We start from the raw sequence: 23,017 nt of genomic DNA on the forward strand, positions 1-23,017 counted from the left end.
GTCTCTAAACATGCCCACATGCCTGTACCTATGCCCGTTTAAAGTTAACGCTAAACCGAAATCTTCTGTCCCACTATTTTGCAGCATTTTAAAGAAGTACACTGGGAAAGATTTTTCTGCAAGGAAGAAACTGCAGGCGGCGTGGCTGAAATGAGAATATCATGCTGCACGAGCTCTTTGCCCTCAGATGTAGAAGTGTCATCAGTGGGCATCATAGAGAAACGGGACTTTAATAAGTGATCATCAACCTCTGTGAATTCCCTTTGTTCTAGACGCCTGAAATAAAGAGTTGTCCTGAGTCACATAAACCTCCACCGAGTGGTCTTTATGTGGCGCGGGAACATGCCGGTATAAGAGAATTCCGAAGAAGGCTGAACGTCCACAATTGAATGATCATTGCCAGAAATGAAGTGGCAGCCGGATCAGACTGGGAAACTGCAGCTTCCATTAGACAATGAAGATGTGAGAATCTGGTACGTCCACAATTCACGGTTTCCTTAGATCCATGAAATTCCGTGTTGAATTTTAGTCAGAAAATGAAAACTCCGGAGCCGCTGTTCAGCAGGCCCGGGTGTAGCTCCCAGAGGCACACTGGTGCTCCTCTAGAATTTGGATAAAAATCGTTTTCACTGGAATAAAGAACCTTGATCAAGCCAGGTGGGTCTTGACAATCGAAATTGCTGCGTTTGCCCGGTATACTGACAAGAACCCACCTGTGCTAGTCCATGGCGTATTCAGCACAGGAATCTGCATCGATTGAGCCAAGACAAAGGAAAGCTCAGGGAGGCAGCACCCGTGTAGAAAAGCATTTGTACTTCAAAGATGAGGCCAATGAGGTGAAAGGACAAAGCCATGGCAAATAGTTTTCATCATAGGCAGAATTTCACGGAGCAATATTGCTGGGAGAGAAAGGGCACCACCTGAGAGAGGCACACTCAACAAAACTACCTAGGGCAGGAGCCGGGTTGCCCCCAGGCACTGGGCGTGTCAGGCAACAGCATTGGAAGGAGAGTTCACTGAAGTCCCTGAGTGAAGTTTTCTCCACTGTCCTAAGTCTACGTTCCTAAAATTTACTCTGCGGTTTCTAATGATCCTGGCTTATGAAGGGCCAACATTCACTGTTCTCCTTACACTCGTGCGTCTCCATCGACCTAAAAAGAAAGGGAGGACACGCAACTGCTGGCAGGTAAATTCAGCAAAGTTTGTCTCAACACAAAAGAGACAGCTCTGTGGTGACCCGTCTTCCACGGTAAAACGGGCTGTTGGACTATCTAGGTTACATAGAAGGCACTTGGACTATGTAGGTTAACTAACGGGCACTTGGACTATGTAGGTTCCCTAGCGGGCCCTTGGACTATGTAAGTTCCCTAGCGGGTACTTGGACTATGTGGGTTAAATAGAGGGCATTTGGACTATGTAGGTTACCTAGCTGGCACTTGGACTATGTAGGTTCCCTATCGGGCACTTGGAGAATGTAGGTTAACTAGTGGGCACTAGGACTATGTAGGTTACCTAGCGGGCCCTTGAATATGTAGGTTACCTAGCGGGCATTTGGATTATGTAGGCTCCCTAGCGGGCATTTGGACTATATAGATTACCTAGCTGGCACTTAGACTTTGTAGGTTACCTAGCGGGCACTTGGACTATCTAGGTTACCTAGCAGGCACTTGAACTATCTACGTTACCTAGCGGGTACTTGGAGTATGTAGGTTACCTACCGGGCTGTTGGACTATCTAGGTTACCTAGAGGGCACTTGGACTATCTAGGTTAACTAACGGGCACTTGGACTATGTAGGTTCCCTAGCGGGCCCTTGGACTATGTAAGTTCCCTAGCGGGTCCGTGGACTATGTAAGTTCCCTAGGGGGCCCTTGGACTATGTAAGATCCCTAGCGGGCACTTGGACTATGTGGGTTCCCTAGCGGGCATTTGGGCTATCTAGGTTACCTAACGGAACTTGGACTATGTAGGTTAACTAGCGGGCATTTGGACTATGTAGGATACCTAGCGGGCACTTGGACTATGTAGGTTCCCTATCGGGCACTTGGAGAATGTAGGTTAACTAGGGGGCACTAGGACAATGTAGGTTACCTAGCGGGCCTTTGGACTATCTAGGTTACCTAAGGGGACCTTGGACTATGTAGGTTAACTAATGGGCACTTGGACTATCTAGGTTAAATAGCAGGCACTTGGACTATGTAGGTTACCTAGCGGGTACTTGGACTATCTATGTTAACTAGCGGGCACTTAGACTATGTAGGTTCCCTATCGGGCACTTGGACTAGGTAGGGTCCCTAGCGGGCACTTGGTCTATAAAGGTTAACTAGCGGGCACTTGGACTATCTAGGTTAACAAGTGAGCACTTGGACTATCTAGGTAACTAGCGGGCACTTGGAATATTAGGGTCCCTAGCGGGCATTTGTACTATATAGGTTACCAAACGGGCACTTGAACTATGAGTTTAACGAAGAGGCCCTTGGACTATGTAGGTAAACTAGTGGTCACTTGAACTGTCTAGGTTACCTAGCGGGCACTTGAACTATCTAGGTTAACTAGCGGGCCCTTAGACGATGTAGGTTAACTAGCGGGCCCTTGGACTATGTGGGTTAACTAGCGGGCCCGTCTACTATGTAGGTTAACTAGCAGGAACTTGGACGATCTAGGTTAACTAGCGTGTACTTGGACTATGTAGGTTAACTAGCAGGCCCTTGGACTATGTAGATTCCCTAGCGGGCACTTTGACTATGTATGTTCCAGAGTGGGAACTTGGACTATCTAGGTTCCCTAGCGGGCACTTGTACTATGTACGTTACCTAGCGTGCCCTTGGACCATCTAGGTTACGTAGCGGGCACTTGGTATATAGTTTAACCAGCGGGCACTTGGACTATGTAGGTTAACTAGCGGACACTTGCACGATCTAGGTTAACTAGCGGGCCCTTGCAATATGTAGGTTAACTAGCGGGCCCATGGATTATGTAGGTTTACTAGAAGGCATTTGGACTATCTAGGTTAACTAGCGGGAACTTGGACTATGTAGTTTCCCTAGCGGGCATTTGGACTATTTAGGTTACCTAGCGGGCACTTGGACTATGTAGGTTACCTAGCGGGCACTTGGACTATCTAGGTTACCAAGCAGGCACTTTGACTATCTAGGTTAACTAACGGGCACTTGGAGTATGTAGGTTCCCTATCAGGCACTTGGACTATGTAGGTTAACTAGCGGGCACTTGGACTGTCTAGGTTACCTAGCGGACACTTGGATTATCTAGGTTAACGAATGGGCACTTGGACTATGTAGGTTACCTATCCGCCACTTTTACTATCTAGGTTAGCTAACAGGCACTTGGACTATCTAGTTTCCCTAGCGCGCACCTGTACTATCTAGGTTAACTAGCTGGCACTTGGAATATGTAGGTCAACTAACGGGCCCTTGGACTATCTCGGTTAGCTAACGGGCACTTAGATTATGTATGTTAACTAGCGGGCACTTGCACTATGTAGGTTAACTAACGGGCCCATGGACTATGTAGGTTTACTAGCAGGCCCTTGGACTATCTAGGTTCCCTAAAGGGCACTTGGACTATCTAGGTTACCGAACGGGCACTTGGACTATCTAGGTTACCTAGCGGGCACTTGGACTATGTAGGCTAACTAGGGGGTCCTTGGACGATCTAGGTTACCTAGCGGGTACTTGAACTATCTAGGTTAACTAGCGGGCACTTGCACTATCTAGGTTACATAGCGGGCACTTGGACTATCTATGTTAACTAGCGGGCACTTGCACTATCTAGGTTACCTAGCGGGCACTTGGACTATCTATGTTAACTAGCGGGCACTTGGAATATGTAGGTTAACTAGTGGACACTTGCACTATGTAGGTTACCTAGCAGGCACTTGGACTATCTAGGTTAACTAGCGGGCACTTGGACAATCTAGGTTGCCTAGCGGGCACTTGGACTATGTAGGTTAACTAGCGTGCCCTTGAACTATCCAGGTTACATAGCGGACACTTGGTGTATAGGTTAACTAGCGGGCACTTGGACTATGTAGGTTAACTAGAGGACACTTAGACTATCTAGGTTAACTAGTGGGCCCTTGGACTATGTAGGTTAACTGCAGGCACTTGGACAATCTAGGTTAACTAGCAGGCACTTGGACGATCTAGTTTAACTAGTGGGCACTTGGACTATCAAAGTTAACAAGTGAGCCCTTGGACTATGTAGGTTAACTAGCGGGCCCTTGGACTATCTAGGTTACCTAGCGGGCACTTGGACTATATAGGTTACCTAGCGGGCACTTGGACTATGTAGGTTAACTAGTGGGCACTTGGACTATCTAGGTTAACGAACGGGCACTTGGAATATGCAGGTAACCTAGCGGGCACTTAGACTGTCTAGGTTACCTAGCGGGCACTTGGACTTCTAGGTTAACGAACGGGCTCTTGGACTATGTAGGTTGCCTAGCGGGCACTTGGACTCTCTAGTTTAGGTAACGGGCACTTGGACTATCTAGGTTACACAGCGGGAACTTGGACAATGTAAGTTACCTAGCGGGTACTTGGACTATCTAGGTTAACTAGCGGGAACTTGGACAATGTAAGTTACCTAGCGGGCTCTTGGACTATCTAGGTTATGTAGCGGGCATTTGGATTATGTAGGCTCCCAGCGGGCATTTGGACTATATAGATTACTGAGTGGGCAATTAGACTTTGTAGGTTATCTAGCGGGCACTTGGACTATCTAGGTTACCTAACTGGCACTTGAACTATCTACGTTACCTAGCGGTACTTGGAGGATGTAGGTTACCTACCGGGCTGTTGGACTATCTAGGTTACCTAGCGGGCACTGGGACTATGTAGGTTAGCTAACGGGCACTTGGACTATGTAGGTTCCCTAGTGGGCCCTTGGACTATGTAAGTTCCCTAGCGGGCACTTGGACTATCTACGTTACCTAGCAGGCACTTGGACTATGTACGTTAACTAGCGGGCACTTGGACTAATTACGTTTCCTAGCGGGTACTTGGACTACCAATGTTAACTAGCGGACACTTGGACTATGTAGGTTCCCTATCGGGCACTTGGACAAGGTACGTTCCCTAGCGGGTACTTGGTCTATCTAGGTTATCTAGCGGGTACTTGGATTATCTACGTTAACTAGCGGGCTCTTGGACTATGTAGATTCCCTAGCGGGCACTTGGACAATGTATGTTCCAGAGCGGGCACTTGGACTATGTAGGTTCGCTAGCAGGCACTTGGACTATGTAGGTTCCAGAGCGGGCACTTGGACTATGTAGCTTCCTTAGCGAGCACTTGGACTATGTAGATTAACTAGCGGCACTTGCACTATCTATGTTAACTAGCGGGCCTTGGACTATGTAGATTCCCTAGCGGGCACTTGGACTACGTAGGTTCCCTAGCGGGCACTTGGACTATGAATGTTCCCTAGGGGGCAATTGGACTATGTATGTTCCCTACAGACACTTGAACTATGTAAGTTAACTACCGGGCACTTGGACTATGTAGGTTAACTACCGGGCCCTTGGACTACGTAGGTTAACTAGCAGACACTTGCACTATGTAGGTTACCTAGCGGGCACTTGGACTATCTAGGTTACCTAACTGGCACTTGGACTATGTAAGTTATCTGGCGGACACTTGCACTATGTAGGTTGCCTAGCGTGCACTTGGACTATGTAGGTTAACTAGAGGACACATGGACGATCTAGGTTAACTAATGGGCCCTTGGAATATGTAGGTTTCCTAGCTGGCACTTGGACTATCTAGGTTAACGAACGGGCACTTAGACTATGTAGGTAACCTAGCGGGCACTTGGACAGTCTAGGTTACCTAGCGGGCTCTTGGACTATTTAGGTTAGCTAACGGGCACTTGGACTATCAAAGTTAACAAGCGAGCCCTTGGATTATGTAGGTTAACTAGCGGGTCCTTGGACTATTTAGGTTACCTAGATAGCACTTGGACTATATAGGTTCCGTAGCGGGCACTTGGACTATCTAGGTTGACGAACGGGCACTTGGACTATGCAGGTAACCTAGCGGGCACTTGGACTGACTAGGTTACATAGCGGGCACTTGGATTTCTAGGTTAACGAACAGGCACTTGGACTATGTATGTTGCCTAGCGGGCACTTGGACTATCTAGGTTAACTGGCGGGTACTTGGATTATCTACGTTAACTAGCGGGCCCTTGGACTAAGTACGTCCCCTAGTGGGCACTTGGACTATGTAAGTTCCCTAGCGGGCACTTGGACTATCTACGTTACCTAGCAGGCACTTGGACTATGTATGTTAACTAGCGGGCACTTGGACTAAGTACGTTTCCTAGCGGGTACTTGGACTACCTATGTTAACTAGCGGGCACTTGGACTATGTAGGTTCCCTATCGGGCACTTGGACAAGGTACGTTCCCTAGCGGGTACTTGGTCTATCTAGGTTAACTAGCGGGTACTTGGATTATCTACGTAAACTAGCGGGCTGTTGGACTATGTAGATTCCCTAGCGGGCACTTGGTCTATGTATGTTCCAGAGCGGGCACTTGGACTATGTAGGTTCGCTAGCAGGCACTAGGATTATGTAGGTTCCAGAGCGGGCACTTGGACTATGTAGCTTCCGTAGCGAGCACTTGGACTATGTAGATTAAATAGCGGCACTTGGACTATCTATGTTAACTAGCGGGCCCTTGGACTATGTAGATTCCCTAGCGGGCACTTGGACTACGTAGGTTCCCTAGCGGGCACTTGGACTATGAATGTTCCCTAGGGGGCACTTGGACTATGTATGTTCCCTACGGACACTTGAACTATGTAAGTTAACTACCGGGCACTTGGACTATGTAGGTTAACTACTGGGCCCATGGACTACGTAGGTTAACTAGCGGACACTTGCACTATGTAGGTTACCTAGCGGGCACTTGGACTATCTAGGTTACCTAATTGGCACTTGGACTATGTAGGTTATCTGGCGGGCACTTGGACTATCTAGGTTAATGAACAGGCACTTAGACTATGTAGGTAACCTAGCGGGCACTTGGACAGTCTAGGTTACCTAGCGGGCTCTTGGACTATCTAGGTTAGCTAACGGGCACTTGGACTATCAAAGTTAACAAGCGAGCCCTTGGATTATTTAGGTTAACTAGCGGGTCCTTGGACTATCTAGGTTACCTAGATAGCACTTGGACTATATAGGTTCCCTAGCGGGCACTTGGACTATCTAGGTTAACGAACGGGCACTTGGACTATGCAGGTAACCTAGCGGGCACTTGGACTGACTAGGTTACATAGCGGGCACTTGGACTTCTAGGTTAACGAACGGGCACTTGGACTATGTATGTTGCCTAGCGGGCACTTGGACTATCTAGGTTAGGTAACGGGCATTTGGACTATCTAGGTTACCTAGCGGGAACTTGGACAATGTAGGTTACCTAGCGGGCACTTGGACTATCTATGTTAACTAGCGGGCACTTGGAATATGTACGTTAACTAGCAGACACTTGCACTATGTAGGTTACTTAGCAGGCACTTGGACTATCTAGGTTACCTAGCGGGAACTTAGACTATGTAGGCTAACTAGGGGGCCCTTGGACGATCTAGGTAACCTAGCGGGTACTAGAACTATCTAGGTTAACTAGCGGGCACTTGCACTATCTAGGTTACCTAGCGGGCACTTGTACTATGTACGTTCCCTAGCGGGCACTTGGACTATCTATGTTAACTAGCGGGCACATGGAATATGTAGGTTAACTAGCGGACACTTGCCTATGTAGGTTACCTAGCAGGCACTTGGACTATCTAGGTTAACTAGCGGGCACTTGGACTATCTAGGTTATGTAGCGGGCACTTGGACTATGTAGGCTAACTAGGGGGCCCTTGGACGATCTAGGTTACCTAGGTGGTACTAGAACTATCTAGGTTAACTAGCGGGCACTTGCATTATCTAGGTTACCTAGCGGGCACTTGCACTATGTACGTTCCCTAGCGGGCACTTGGACTATCTATGTTAACTAGCGGGCACTTGCAATATGTAGGTTAACTAGCGGACAATTGCCTATGTAGGTTACCTAGCAGGCACTTGGACTATCTAGGTTAACTAGCGGGCACTTGGACTATCTATGTTACCTAGCGGGAACTTGGACTATGTAGGCTAACTAGGGGGCACTTGGACGATCTAGTTTACCTAGCGGGTACTAGAACTATCTAGGTTAACTAGCGGGCACTTGCACTATCTAGGTTACCTAGCGGGCACTTGCACTATGTACGTTCACTAGCGGGCACTTGGACTATCTATGTTAACTAGTGGGCACTTGGAATATGTAGGTTAACTAGCGGGCACTTGGACTATCTAGGTTAACTAGCGTGCACTTGGACTATGTAGGTTCCTTAGCGGGCACTTGGACTATCTAGGTTGCCTAGCGGGCACTTGGACTATGTAGGTTAACTAGCGTGCCCTTGTACTATCTAGGTTACGTAGCGGGCACTTGGTATATAGGTTAACTAAAGGACACTTGGACTATCTAGGTTAACTAGTGGGCCCTTGACTATGTAGGTTAACTAGCAGGCACTTGGACAATCTAGGTTATCTAGCGGGTACATGGACGATCTAGGTTAAGTAGCGGGCAACTGGACTATCAAAGTTAACAAGTGAGCCCTTGGACTTTGTAGGTTAACTAGCGGGCCCTTGGACTATCTAGGTTACCTAGCGGGCACTTGGACTATATAGGTTACCTAGCGGGCACTTGGACTATATAGGTTACCTAGTGGGCACTTGGACTTTCTAGGTTAACGAACGGGCACTTAGATTATGTAGGTTAACTAGTGGGCACTTGCACTATGTAGGTTAACTAGAGGACACTTGGACAATCTAGGTTAACAAGCGGGCACTTGGACGATCTAGGTTAACTAGCAGGCACTTGGACTACCCAAGTTAACAAGTGAGCTCTTGGACTATGTAGGTTACCTAGCGGGCACTTGGACTATGTAGGTTAACTAGCGGGCACTTGGACTGTCTAGGTTACCTAGCAGGCACTGGGATTATCTCGGTTTACGAATGTGCACTTGGACTATGTAAGTTACCTAGCCGCCACTTGCACTATCTAGGTTAGCTAACAGGCACTTGGACTATCTAGGTTCCCTAGCGGGCACTTGTACTATCTAGGTTACCTAGCTGGCACTTGGAATATGTAGGTCAACTAGCGCGCCCTTGGACTATCTAGGGTAGCTAACGGGCACTTAGATAATGTAGGTTAACTAGCGGGCACTTGCACTATGTAGGTTAACTAGAGGACACTTGGACTATCTAGGTTAACTAGTGGGTCCTTGGACTATGTAGGTTAATTAGCAGGCACTTGGACAATCTAGGTTAAAAAGCGGGCACTTGGACGATCTAGGTTAACTAGCGGGCACTTGTACTATCAAAGTAAACAAGTGAGCACTTGGACTATGTAGGTTACCTAGCGGGCACTTGGACTTTATAGGTTACCTAGCAGGCACTTAGACTATGTAGGTTACCTAGTGGGCACTTGGACTATCTAGGTTAACGAACGGGCACATGGAATATGCTGGTAACCTAGCGGGCACTTGGACTATATAGGTTACCTAGCGGGCACTTGGACTATGTAGGTTACCTAGTGGGCACTTGGACTATCTAGGTTAACGCACGGGCACTTGGAATATGCAGGTAACCTAGCGGGCACTTGGACTGTCTAGGTTACCTAGCGGGCACTTGGACTTCTAGGTTAACGAACGGGCTCTTGGACTATGTAGGTTGCCTAGCGGGCACTTGGATTATCTAGGTTAGGTAACGGGAACTTGGACTATCTAGGTTACCTAGCGGGAACTTGGACAATGTAAGTTACCTAATGGGCACTTGGACTATCTAGGTTGCCTTACGGGCACTTTTACTATCTAGGTTACATAGCGGGCACTTGGAGTATGTAGGTTAACTAGCGAGCACTTGGACTCTAGGTTACCTAGTGGGCACTTGGTCTATCTAGGTTACCTAGCGGGCCCTTGGGCTATGTAGGTTTCCTAGCAGGCACTTTGACTATCTAGGTTAACGAAAGGGCACTTGGACTATGTAGGTAACCTAGCGGGCACTTGGACAGTCTAGGTTACCTAGCGGGCACTTGGACTATCTAGGTTAACGAACAGGCACTTGGACTATCTAGGTTCCCCAGCGGGCACTTGTACTATCTAGGGTACCTAGCCGGCCTTGGACTAAGTAGGTGAACTAGCGGGCCCTTGGACTATCTAGGTTATCTAACGGGCACTTAGATTATGTAGGTTAACTAGCGGGCACTTGGAATATGTAGGTTAACTAGCGGACACTTGCACTATATAGGTTAACTAGCGGGCCCATGGACTATGTAGGTTTACTAGCGGGCCCTTGGACTATCTAGTTTCCCTAAAGGGCACTTGGACTATGTAGGTTACCTAGCGGGCATTTGGACTTTATAGGTTACCTAGCGGGCACTTGGACTCTGTAGCTTACCTAGTGGGCACTTGGACTATCTAGGTTAACGAACGGGCACATGGAATATGCAGGTAACCTAGCGGGCCCTTCTACTGTCTAGGTTACCTAGCGGGCACTTGGACTTCTAGGTTAACGAACGGGCTCTTGGACTATGTAGGTTGCCTAGCGGGCACTTGGACTATCTAGGTTAGGTAAGGGGCACTTGGACTATCTAGGTTTCCTAGCCGGAACTTGGTCAATGTAAGTTACATAGCGGGCACTTGGACTATCTAGGTTACCTAACGGGCACTTTGACTATCTAGGTTACATAGCGGGCACTTGGACTATGTAGGTTAACTAGCGAGCACTTGGACTCTAGGTTACCTAGCGGGCACTTGGACTATCTAGGTTACCTAGCGGGCACTTGGACTATCTAGGTTACCCAGCGGGCCCTTGGACTATGTAGGTTTCCTAGCGGGCACTTGGACTATCTAGGTTAACGAAGGGCACTTGGACTATGTAGGTTCCCTAGCGGGCCCTTGGACTATGTAAGTTCCCTAGCAGGCACTTGGACTATGTGGGTTTCCTGGCGGGCATTTGGACTATCTAGTTTACCTAACTGGCACTTGGACTATGTAGGTTCCCTAGCGGGCACTTGGATTATGTAGGTTCCCTATCGGGCACTTGGACTATGTAGGTTAACTAGAGGGTATTTGGCCTATGTAGGTTACCTAGCGGGCACTTGGAGTATGTAGGTTAACTAGGGGCACTAGGACTATGTAGGTTACCTATCGGGCACTTGGAGAATGTAGGTTAACTAGGGGCACTAGGACTATGTAGGTTACCTAGCAGGCCCTTGGACTATCTAGGTTACGTAGCGGGCATTTGTATTATGTAGGCTCCCAGTGGGCATTTGGACTATATAGATTACTGAGTGGTCAATTAGACTTTCTAGGTTATCTAGCGGGCACTTGGACTATCTAGGTTACCTAGCTGGCACTTGAACTATCTACGTTACCTAGTGGGTACTTGGAGTATGTAGGTTACCTACCGGGCTGTTGGACTATCTAGGTTACCTAGCGGGCACTGGGACTATCTAGGTTAGCTAACGGACACTTGGACTATGTAGGTTCCCTAGCGGGCCCTTGGACTATGTAAGTTCCCTAGCGGGCACTTGGACTATCTATGTTACCTAGCAGGCACTTGGACTATGTACGTTAACTAGCGGGCACTTGGACTATGTACGTTTCCTAGCGGGTACTTGGACTACTTATGTTAACTAGCGGGCACTTGGACTATGTATGTTCCCTATCGGGCACTTGGACAAGGTACGTTCCCTAGCGGGTACTTGGTCTATCTAGGTTAACTAGCGGGCCCTTGGACTATGTAGATTCCCTAGCGTGCACTTGGACTATGTATGTTCCAGAGCGGGCACTTGGACTATGTAGGTTCCCTAGCAGGCCCTTGGACTATGTAGGTTCCTTAGCGAGCACTTGAACTGTGTAGATTAACTAGCGGCACTTGGACTATCTACGTTAACTAGCGGGCCCTTCGATTATGTAGATTCCCTAGCGGGCACTTGGACTATGTATGTTCCCTACGGACACTTGAACTATGTAAGTTAACTACCGGGCACTTGGACTATGTAGGTTAACTACCGGGCCCTTGGACTACGTAGGTTAACTAGCGGACACTTGCGCTATGTAGGTTACCTCGCGGGTACTTGGACTATGTAGATTCCCTAGCGGGCACTTGGACTATGTAGGTTCCTTAGCGAGCACTTGGACTATGTAGATTAACTAGCAGCACTTGGACTATCTACGTTAACTAGCGGGCCCTTGGACTATGTAGATTCCCTAGCGGACACTTGGACTACGTAGGTTCCCTAGCGGGCACTTGGAATATGTATGTTCCCTACGGACACTTGAACTATGTAAGTTAACTACCGGGCACTTGGACTATGTAGGTTAACTACCGGGCCCTTGGACTACGTAGGTTAACTAGCGGACACTTGCACTATGTAGGTTACCTAGCGGGCACTTGGACTATCTAGGTTACCTAACTGGCACTTGGACTATGTAGGTTATCTGGCGGACACTTGCACTATGTAGGTTACCTAGCGTGCACCTGGACTATGTAGGTTAACTAGAGGACACATGGACGATCTAGGTTAACTAGTGGGCCCTTGGACTGTGTAGGGTTCCTAGCGGGCACTTGGACTATCTAGGTTAACGGACGGGCACTTAGACTATGTAGGTAACCTAGCGAGCACTTGGACAGTCTAGGTTACCTAGCGGGCTCTTGGACTATCTAGGTTAGCTAACGGGCACTTGGACTATCCAAGTTAACAAGCGAGCCCTTGGATTATGTAGGTTAACTAGCAGGCCCGTGGACTAGCTAGGTTACCTAGATAGCACTTGGACTATATAGGTTCCCTAGCGGGCACTTGGACTATCTAGGTTAATGAACGGGCACTTGGACTATGCAGGTAACCTAGCGGGCACTTGGACTGTCTAGGTTACATAGCGGGCACTTGGAATTCTAGGTTAACAAATGGGCTCTTGAACTATGTATGTTGCCTAGCGGTCACTTGGACTATCTAGGTTACCTAACGGGCACTTTGACTATCTAGGTTACTTAGCGGACACTGGACTATGTAGGTTAACTAGCGGTCACTTGGACTATCTAGGTTACCTAGCGGGCACTTGGACTATGTAGGCTAACTAGGGGGCCCTTGGACGATCTAGGTTACCTAGCGGGTACTAGAACTATCTAGGTTAACTAGCGGGCACTTGCACTATCTAGGTTACCTAGCAGGCACTTGGACTATGTACCTTCCCTAGTGGGCACTTGGACTATCTATGTTAACTAGCGGGCACTTGGAATATGTAGGTTAACTAGCGGACATTTGCACTATGTAGGTTACCTAGCAGGCACTTGGACTATCTAGGTTAACTAGCGGGCACTTGGACCATCTAGGTTAACTAGCGTGCAATTGGACTATTCAGGTTCCTTAGCAGGCACTTGGACTATCTAGGTTGCCTAGCGGGCACTTGGACTATGTAGATTAACTAGCGTGCCCTTGGACTATCTAGGTTACGTAGCGGGCACTTGGTATATAGTTTAACTAGAGGACACTTGGACTATCTAGGTTAACTAGTGGTCCCTTGGACTATGTAGGTTAACTATCAGGCACTTGGACAATCTAGGTTAACTATCGGGCATTTGGACGATCTAGGTTAAGTAGCGGGAAGCTGGACTATCAAAGTTAACAAGTGAGCCCTTGGACTATGTAGGTTAACTAGCGGGCCCTTGGACTATCTAGGTTACCTAACGGGCACTTGGACTTTATAGGTTACCTAGCGGGCACTTGGACTATGTAGGTTACCTAGTGGGCACTTGGACTATCTAGGTTAACGCACGGGCACTTGGAATATGCAGGTAACCTAGCGGGCACTTGGACTGTCTAGGTTACCTAGCGGGCACTTGGACTTCTAGGTTAACGAACGGGCTCTTGGACTATGTAGGTTGCCTAGCGGGCAATTGGACTAATTAGGTTAGGTAACGGGAACTTGGACTATCTAGGTTACCTAGCGGGAACATGGACAATGTAAGTTACCTAGCGGGCACTTGGACTATCTAGGTTGCCTTACGGGCACTTTGACTATCTAGGTTACATAGCGGGCACTTGGAGTATGTAGGTTAACTAGCGAGGACTTGGACTCTAGGTTACCTAGTGGGCACTTGGTCTATCTAGGTTACCTAGCGGGCCCTTGGGCTATGTAGGTTTCCTAGCGGGCACTTTGACTATCTAGGTTAACGAAAGGGCACTTGGACTATGTAGGTAACCTAGCGGGCACTTGGACAGTCTAGGTTACCTAGCGGGCACTTGGACTATCTAGGTTAACGAACAGGCACTTGGACTATCTAGGCTCCCCAGCGGGCACTTGTACTATCTAGGTTACCTAGCTGGCCTTGGACTAAGTAGTTCAACTAGTGGGCCCTTGGACTATCTAGGTTATCTAACCGACACTTAGATTATGTAGGTTAACTAGCGGGCACTTGGAATATGTAGGTTAACTAGCGGACACTTGCACTATGTAGGTTAAGTAGCGGGCCCATGGACTATGTAGGTTAACTAGCGGGCCCTTGGATTATCTAGTTTCCCTAAAGGGCACTTGGACTATGTAGGTTACCTAGCGGGCATTTGGACTTTATAGGTTACCTAGCGGGCACTTGGACTCTGTAGCTTACCTAGTGGGCACTTGGACTATCTAGGTTAACGAACGGGCACATGGAATATGCAGGTAACCTAGCGGGCACTTCTACTGTCTAGGTTACCTAACAGGCACTTGGACTTCTAGGTTAACGAACGGGCTCTTGGACTATGTAGGTTGCCTAGTGGGCACTTGGACTATCTAGGTTAGGTTAGGGGCATTTGGACTATCTAGGTTACCTAGCGGGAACTTGCTCAATGTAAGTTACCTAGCGGGCACTTGGACTATCTAGGTAACCTAACGGGCACTTTGACTATCTAGGTTACATAGCGGGCACTTGGACTATGTAGGTTAACTAGCGAGCACTTGGACTCTAGGTTACCTAGCGGGCACTTGGACTATCTAGGTTACCTAGCGGGCACTTGGACTATCTAGGTTACCCAGCGGGCCCTTGGACTATGTAGGTTTCCTAGCGGGCACTTGGACTATCTAGGTTAACGAAGGGCACTTGGACTATGTAGGTTCCCTAGCGGGCCCTTGGACTATGTAAGTTCCCTAGCGGGCACTTGGACTATGTGGGTTCCTGGCGGGCATTTGGACTATCTAGTTTACCTAACAGGCACTTGGACTATGTAGGTTCCCTAGCGGGCACTTGGATTATGTAGGTTCCCTATCGGGCACTTGGACTATGTAGGTTAACTAGAGGGTATTTGGACTATGTAGGTTACCTAGCGGGCACTTGGAGAATGTAGGTTAACTAGGGGCACTAGGACTATGTAGGTTACCTATCGGGCACTTGGAGAATGTAGGTTAACTAGGGGTACTAGGACTATGTAGGATACCTAGCAGGCCCTTGGACTATCTAGGTTACGTAGCGGGCATTTGGATTATGTAGGCTCCCAGCGGGCATTTGGACTATATAGATTACTGAGCGGGCAATTAGACTTTGTAGGTTATCTAGCGGGCACTTGGACTATCTAGGTTACTTAGCTGGCACTTGAACTATCTACGTTACCTAGCGGGAACTTGGAGTATGTAGGTTACCTACTGGGCTGTTGGACTATCTAGGTTACCTAGCGGGCACTGGGACTATCTAGGTTAGCTAACAGGCACTTGTACTATGTAGGTTCCCTAGCGGGCCCTTGGACTATCTACGTTACCTAGCAGGCACTTGGACTATGTACGTTAACTAGCGGGCACTTGGACTATGTACGTTTCCTAGCGGGTACTTGGACTACCTATGTTAATTAGCGGGCACTTGAACTATGTAGGTTCCCTATCGGGCACTTGGACAAGGTACGTTCCCTAGCGGGTACTTGGTCTATCTAGGTTAACTAGCGGGCACTTGGACTATCAAAGTTAACAAGTGAGCCCTTGGACTATGTAGGTTACCTAGCGGGCATTTGGACTCTGTAGGTTACCTAGTGGACACTTGGACTATCTAGGTTAACGAACGGGCACATGGAATATGCAGGTAACATAGCGGGCACTTCTATTGTCTAGGTTACCTAGCGGGCACTTGGACTTCTAGGTTAACGAACGGGCTCTTGGACTATGTAGGTTGCCTAGCGGGCACTTGGACTATCTAGTTTAGGTAAGGGGCACTTGGACTATCTAGGTTACCTAGCGGGAACTTGGTCAATGTAAGTTACCTAGCGGTCACTTGGACTATCTTGGTTACCTAACGGGCACTTTGACTATCTAGGTTACATAGCGGGCACTTGGACTATGTAGGTTAACTAGCGAGCACTTGGACTCTAGGTTACCTAGTGGGCACTTGGAGTATCTAGGTTACCTAGCGGGCACTTGGACTATCTAGGTTACCTAGCGGGCCCTTGGACTATGTAGGTTTCCCAGCGGGCACTTGGACTATCTAGGTTAATGAACGTGCACTTGGACTATGTAGGTTCCCTTGTGGGCCCTTGGATTATGTAAGTTCCCTAGCGGGCACTTGGACTATCTACGTTACCTAGCAGGCACTTGGACTATGTACGTTAACTAGCGGGAACTTGGACTATGTACGTTTCCTAGCGGGTACTTGGACTACCTATGTTAACTAGCGGGCACTTGGACTATGTAGGTTCCCTATCGGGCACTTGGACTATGTAGGTAACCTAGTGGTCACTTGAACTGTCTAGGTTACCTAGCGGGCCCTTGGACAATGTAGGTTAACTACGGTCCCTTGGACTATGTAGGTCAACTAGCGGGCCCTTGGACTATGTAGGTTAACTAGCGGCACTTGGAAGATCTAGGTTAACTAGCGGGTACTTGGACTATCTACGTTAACTAGCGGCCCCTTGGACTATGTAGATTCCCTAGCAGGCACTTGGCCTATGTATGTTCCAGAGCGGGCACTTGGACTATGTAGGTTCACTAGCAGGCACTTGGTCTATGTAGGTTCCAGAGCGGGCACTTGGACTATATAGGTTCCTTAGCGAGCACTTGGACTATGTAGATTAACTAGCGGCACTTGGACTATCTACGTTAACTAGCGGGCCCTTGGACTATGTAGATTCCCTAGCGGGCACTTGGACTACGTAGGTTCCCTAGCGGACACTTGGACTATGTATGTTCCCTAGCGGGCACTTGGACTATTTATGTTCCCTACGGACACTTGAACTATGTAAGTTAACTACCGGGCACTTGGACTATGTAGGTTAACCAACGGGCCCTTGGACTACGTAGGTTAACTCGCGGACACTTGCACTATGTAGGTTACCTAGCGGGCACTTGGACTATCTAGGTTACCTAACTGGCACTTGGACTATGTAGGTTATCTAGCTGACACTTGCACTATGTAGGTTACCTAGCGTGCACTTGGACTATGTAGGTTAACTAGAGGACACATGGACGATCTAGGATAACTAGTGGGACCTTGGACTATGTAGGTTAACTAGCCATTACTTGGACGATCTAGGTTAACTAACGGGCACTTGGAGTATCAAAGTTAACAAGCGAGCCCTTGGATTATGTACGTTAACTAGCGGGCCCTTGGACTATCTAGGTTACCTAGATAGCACTTGGACTATATTGGTTCCCTAGCGGGCACTCGGACTATCTAGGTTAACGAACGGGCACTTGGACTATGCAGGTAACCTAGCGGACACTTTGACTGTCTAGGTTACATAGCGGGCACTTGGACTTCTAGGTTAACGAACGGGCAATTGGACTATGTATGTTGCCTAGCGGGCACTTGGACTATCTAGGTTAGGTAACCGGCACTTGGAGTATCTAGGTTACCTAGGGGGAACTTGGACAATGTAGGTTACCTAGCGGGCACTTGGACTATCTAGGTTACCTAACGGGCACTTTGACTATCTAAGTTACTTAGCGGGCACTTGGACTATGTAGGTTAACTAGCGGTCACTTGGACTATCTAGGTTACCTAGCGGGCACCTGGACTATCTAGGTTACCAAGCGGGCCCTTGGAATATGTAGGTAACCTAGTGGGCACTTGGACAGTCTAGGTTACATAGCGGGCACTTTGACTATCTAGGTTAACGAACGGGTACTTGGACTAATTAGGTTACCTAGCGGGCACTTGGACTATGTAGGACCCCTATCGGACATTTGTACTACTTAGGTTAAATAGCGGGCACTTGGACTATCTAGGTCAACTGGCGGGCCCTTGTACTATGCAGGTTAACTAGCGGGCACTTGGACTATCTAGGTTAACTAGCGGACCTTGGACTATGTAGGTTAATTAGAGGGCCCTTGGACTATGTAGGTTAACTAGCTGGCACTTGGACTATCTAGGTTTCCTAGCCGGCACTTGGACTATATAGGTTACCTAGCGCGCACTTGGACTATCTAGGTTACCTAGCGGGCACTAGGACTGTCTAGGTTAACTAGCGGGCACTTGGACTATCTAGGTTACCTAGCAGGCACTTAGATTATGAAGGATCCCTAGCGGGCACTTGGACTATCTAGGTTTCCCAGCAGGCACTTGGACTATGTACATACCCTAGCGCGCACTTGGACTATCTAGGTTACCTAACGGGCCCTTGGACTATATATGTCCCCTAGTGGGCACATGGACTATCTAGGTTATCTAACGGGCACTAGGACTATCTAGGTTAACTAGCGGGCACTTGGAATATCTACGTTACCTAGCAGGCACTTGGATTATGAAGGATCTCTAGCGGGCAGTTGGACTATCTAGGTTACCTAGCGGGCACTTGGACTATGTAGGTTAACTAGCGGACCCTTGCACTATGTAGGTTAACTAGCGGACCCATGGACTATGTAGGTTTACTAGCGGGTCCTTGGACTATCTAGGTTAACTAGCGTGCACTTGGACTATCTAGGTTCCTTTGCGGGCACTGGGACTATCTAGGTTGCCTAGCGGGCACTTGAACTATGTAGGCTAACTAGGGGGCCCTTGGACGATCTAGGTTACCTAGCAGGTATTTGACCTATCTAGGTTAACTAGCGGGCACTTGCACTATCTAAGTTACCTAACGGGCACTTGGACTATGTACATTCCCTAGCGGGCACATGGACTATCTATGTTAACTAGTGGGCACTTGGAATATGTAGGTTAACTAGCGGACACTTGCACTATGTAGGTTACCTACTAGGCACTTGGACTATCTAGGTTAACTAGCGGGCACTTGGACTATCTAAGTTAAATAGTGTGCACTTGGACTATGTAGGTTCCTTAGCGCGCACTTGGACTATCTAGGTTGCCTAGCGGGCACTTGTACTATGTAGGTTAACTAGCGTGCCCTTGGACTATCTAGGTTACGTAGCAGGCTCTTGGTATATAGGTTAACTAGCGGGCACTTGGACTATGTAGCTTAACTAGCGGACACTTGCCCGATCTAGGTTAACTAGCGGGCCCTTGTACTATGTAGGTTAACTAGCGGGCCCATGGGTTATGTAGGTTTACTTGCAGGCATTTGGACTATCTAGGTTAACTAGCGGGCACTTGGACGATGTAGTTTCCCTAGCGGGCATTTGGACTATTTAGGTTACCTAGCGGGCACTTGGACTATGTAGGTTACCTAGCAGGCACTTTGACTATCTAGGTAAACTAACAGGCACGTGGCCTATGTAGGTTGCCTAACGGGCACTTGGATTATGTAGGTTCCCTATCGGTCACTTGGACTATTTAGGTTAAGGAGCGGGCACTTGGACTGTCTAGGTTACCTAGCGGGCACTTGGATTATCTAGGTTAATGAACAGGCACTTCGACTATGTAGGTTACCTAGCCGCCACTTGGACTATCTAGGTTAGCTAACAGGCACTTGGACTATCTAGGTTCCCTAGCGGGCACTTGTACTATCTAGGTTACCTGGCTGGCACTTGGACTATGTAGGTCAACTAGCGGGCCCTTGGACTACCTAGGTTAGCTAACGGGCAATTAGATTATGTAGGTTAACTAGCGGGCACTTGGAATATGAAGGTTAACTAGCGGACACTTGAAATATATAGGTAACTAGCAGGCCCATGGACTATGTAGGTTTACTAGCGGGCCCTTGGACTATCTAGGTTCCCTAAAGGGCCCTTGGACTATCTACGTTACCGAACGGGCACTTGGACTATCTAGGTTACCTAGCGGGCACTTGGATTATGTAGGCTAACTAGGGGGCCCTTGGACGATCTAGGTTACCTAGCGGGTATTTGAACTATCTATGTTAACTAGCGGGCACTTGGAATATGTATGTTAACTAGCGGACACTTGCACTATGTAGGTTACCTAGCAGGCTCTTGGTCTATCCAGGTTAACTAGTGGTCACTTGGACTATCTAGGTTAACTAGCATGCACTTGGACTATGTAATTTCCTTAGCGGGCATTTGGACTATCTAGGTTGCCTAGCGGGCACTTGGACTATGTAGGTTAACTAGCGTGCCCTTGGACTATCTAGGTTATGTAGCGGGCACTTGGTATATATGTTAACTAGCGGGCACTTGGTCTATGTAGGTTAACTAGAGGACACTTAGACTATCTAGGTTAAATAGTGGGCCCTTGGACTATGTAGGTTAACTAGCAGGCACTTGGACAATCGAGGTTAACTAGTGGGCACTTGGACTATCAAAGTTAACAAGTGAGCCCTTGGATTATGTAGGTTAACTAGAGGGCCCTTGGACTATCTAGGTTACCTAGCGGGCACTTGGACTATGTAGGGTAACTAGAGGACACTTGGACTATCTAGGTTAACTAGTGGGCCCTTGGACTATGTAGGTTAACTAGCAGGCACTTGGACAATCTAGGTTAACTAGCGGGCCCTTGGACTATCTAGGTTACCTAGCGGGCACTTGGAGTATCTAGGTTAACGAACGGGCACTTGGAATATGCAGGTAACCTAGCGGGCACTTAGACTATCTAGGTTAGGTAATGGGCACTTGGACTATCTAGGTTAACGAACGGGCACTTGGACTATGTAGGTCAACTAGCGGGCACTTGGAATATGAAGGTTAACTAGCGGACACTAGAACTATATAGGTAACTAGCGGGCCCATGGACTATGTAGGTTTACTAGCGGGCCCTTGGACTATCTAGGTTCCCTAAAGGGCACTTGGATTATCTAGGTTACCTAGCGGGCACTTGGACTATATAGGTTACCTAGCGTGCACTTGGACTATGTAGGTTACCTAGTGGGCACTTGGACTATCTAGGTTAACGAACGGGCACTTGGAATATGCAGGTAACCTAGCGGGCACTTGGATTATCTAGGTTAGGTAACGGGCACTTGGACTATCTAGATTACCTAGCGGGCACTTGGACTATGTAGGTTACCTAGCGGGCACTTGGACTTCTAGATTAACGAACGGGCTCCTGGACTATGTAGGTTGCCTAACGGGCACTTGGACTATCTAGGTTACCTAGCGGGCACTAGGACTGTCTAGGTTAACTAGCGGGCACTTGGACTATCTAGGTTACCTAGCAGGCACTTAGATTATGAAGGATCCCTAGCGGGCACTTGGACTATCTAGGTTTCCCAGCAGGCACTTGGACTATGTACATACCCTAGCGCGCACTTGGACTATCTAGGTTACCTAACGGGCCCTTGGACTATATATGTCCCCTAGTGGGCACATGGACTATCTAGGTTATCTAACGGGCACTAGGACTATCTAGGTTAACTAGCGGGCACTTGGAATATCTACGTTACCTAGCAGGCACTTGGATTATGAAGGATCTCTAGCGGGCAGTTGGACTATCTAGGTTACCTAGCGGGCACTTGGACTATGTAGGTTAACTAGCGGACCCTTGCACTATGTAGGTTAACTAGCGGACCCATGGACTATGTAGGTTTACTAGCGGGTCCTTGGACTATCTAGGTTAACTAGCGTGCACTTGGACTATCTAGGTTCCTTTGCGGGCACTGGGACTATCTAGGTTGCCTAGCGGGCACTTGAACTATGTAGGCTAACTAGGGGGCCCTTGGACGATCTAGGTTACCTAGCAGGTATTTGACCTATCTAGGTTAACTAGCGGGCACTTGCACTATCTAAGTTACCTAACGGGCACTTGGACTATGTACATTCCCTAGCGGGCACATGGACTATCTATGTTAACTAGTGGGCACTTGGAATATGTAGGTTAACTAGCGGACACTTGCACTATGTAGGTTACCTACTAGGCACTTGGACTATCTAGGTTAACTAGCGGGCACTTGGACTATCTAAGTTAAATAGTGTGCACTTGGACTATGTAGGTTCCTTAGCGCGCACTTGGACTATCTAGGTTGCCTAGCGGGCACTTGTACTATGTAGGTTAACTAGCGTGCCCTTGGACTATCTAGGTTACGTAGCAGGCTCTTGGTATATAGGTTAACTAGCGGGCACTTGGACTATGTAGCTTAACTAGCGGACACTTGCCCGATCTAGGTTAACTAGCGGGCCCTTGTACTATGTAGGTTAACTAGCGGGCCCATGGGTTATGTAGGTTTACTTGCAGGCATTTGGACTATCTAGGTTAACTAGCGGGCACTTGGACGATGTAGTTTCCCTAGCGGGCATTTGGACTATTTAGGTTACCTAGCGGGCACTTGGACTATGTAGGTTACCTAGCAGGCACTTTGACTATCTAGGTAAACTAACAGGCACGTGGCCTATGTAGGTTGCCTAACGGGCACTTGGATTATGTAGGTTCCCTATCGGTCACTTGGACTATTTAGGTTAAGGAGCGGGCACTTGGACTGTCTAGGTTACCTAGCGGGCACTTGGATTATCTAGGTTAATGAACAGGCACTTCGACTATGTAGGTTACCTAGCCGCCACTTGGACTATCTAGGTTAGCTAACAGGCACTTGGACTATCTAGGTTCCCTAGCGGGCACTTGTACTATCTAGGTTACCTGGCTGGCACTTGGACTATGTAGGTCAACTA

The sequence above is a fragment of the Tenrec ecaudatus genome, chromosome 16 (assembly GCF_050624435.1).
Source record: "Tenrec ecaudatus isolate mTenEca1 chromosome 16, mTenEca1.hap1, whole genome shotgun sequence".
Taxonomy (NCBI): Eukaryota; Metazoa; Chordata; class Mammalia; order Afrosoricida; family Tenrecidae; genus Tenrec; species Tenrec ecaudatus.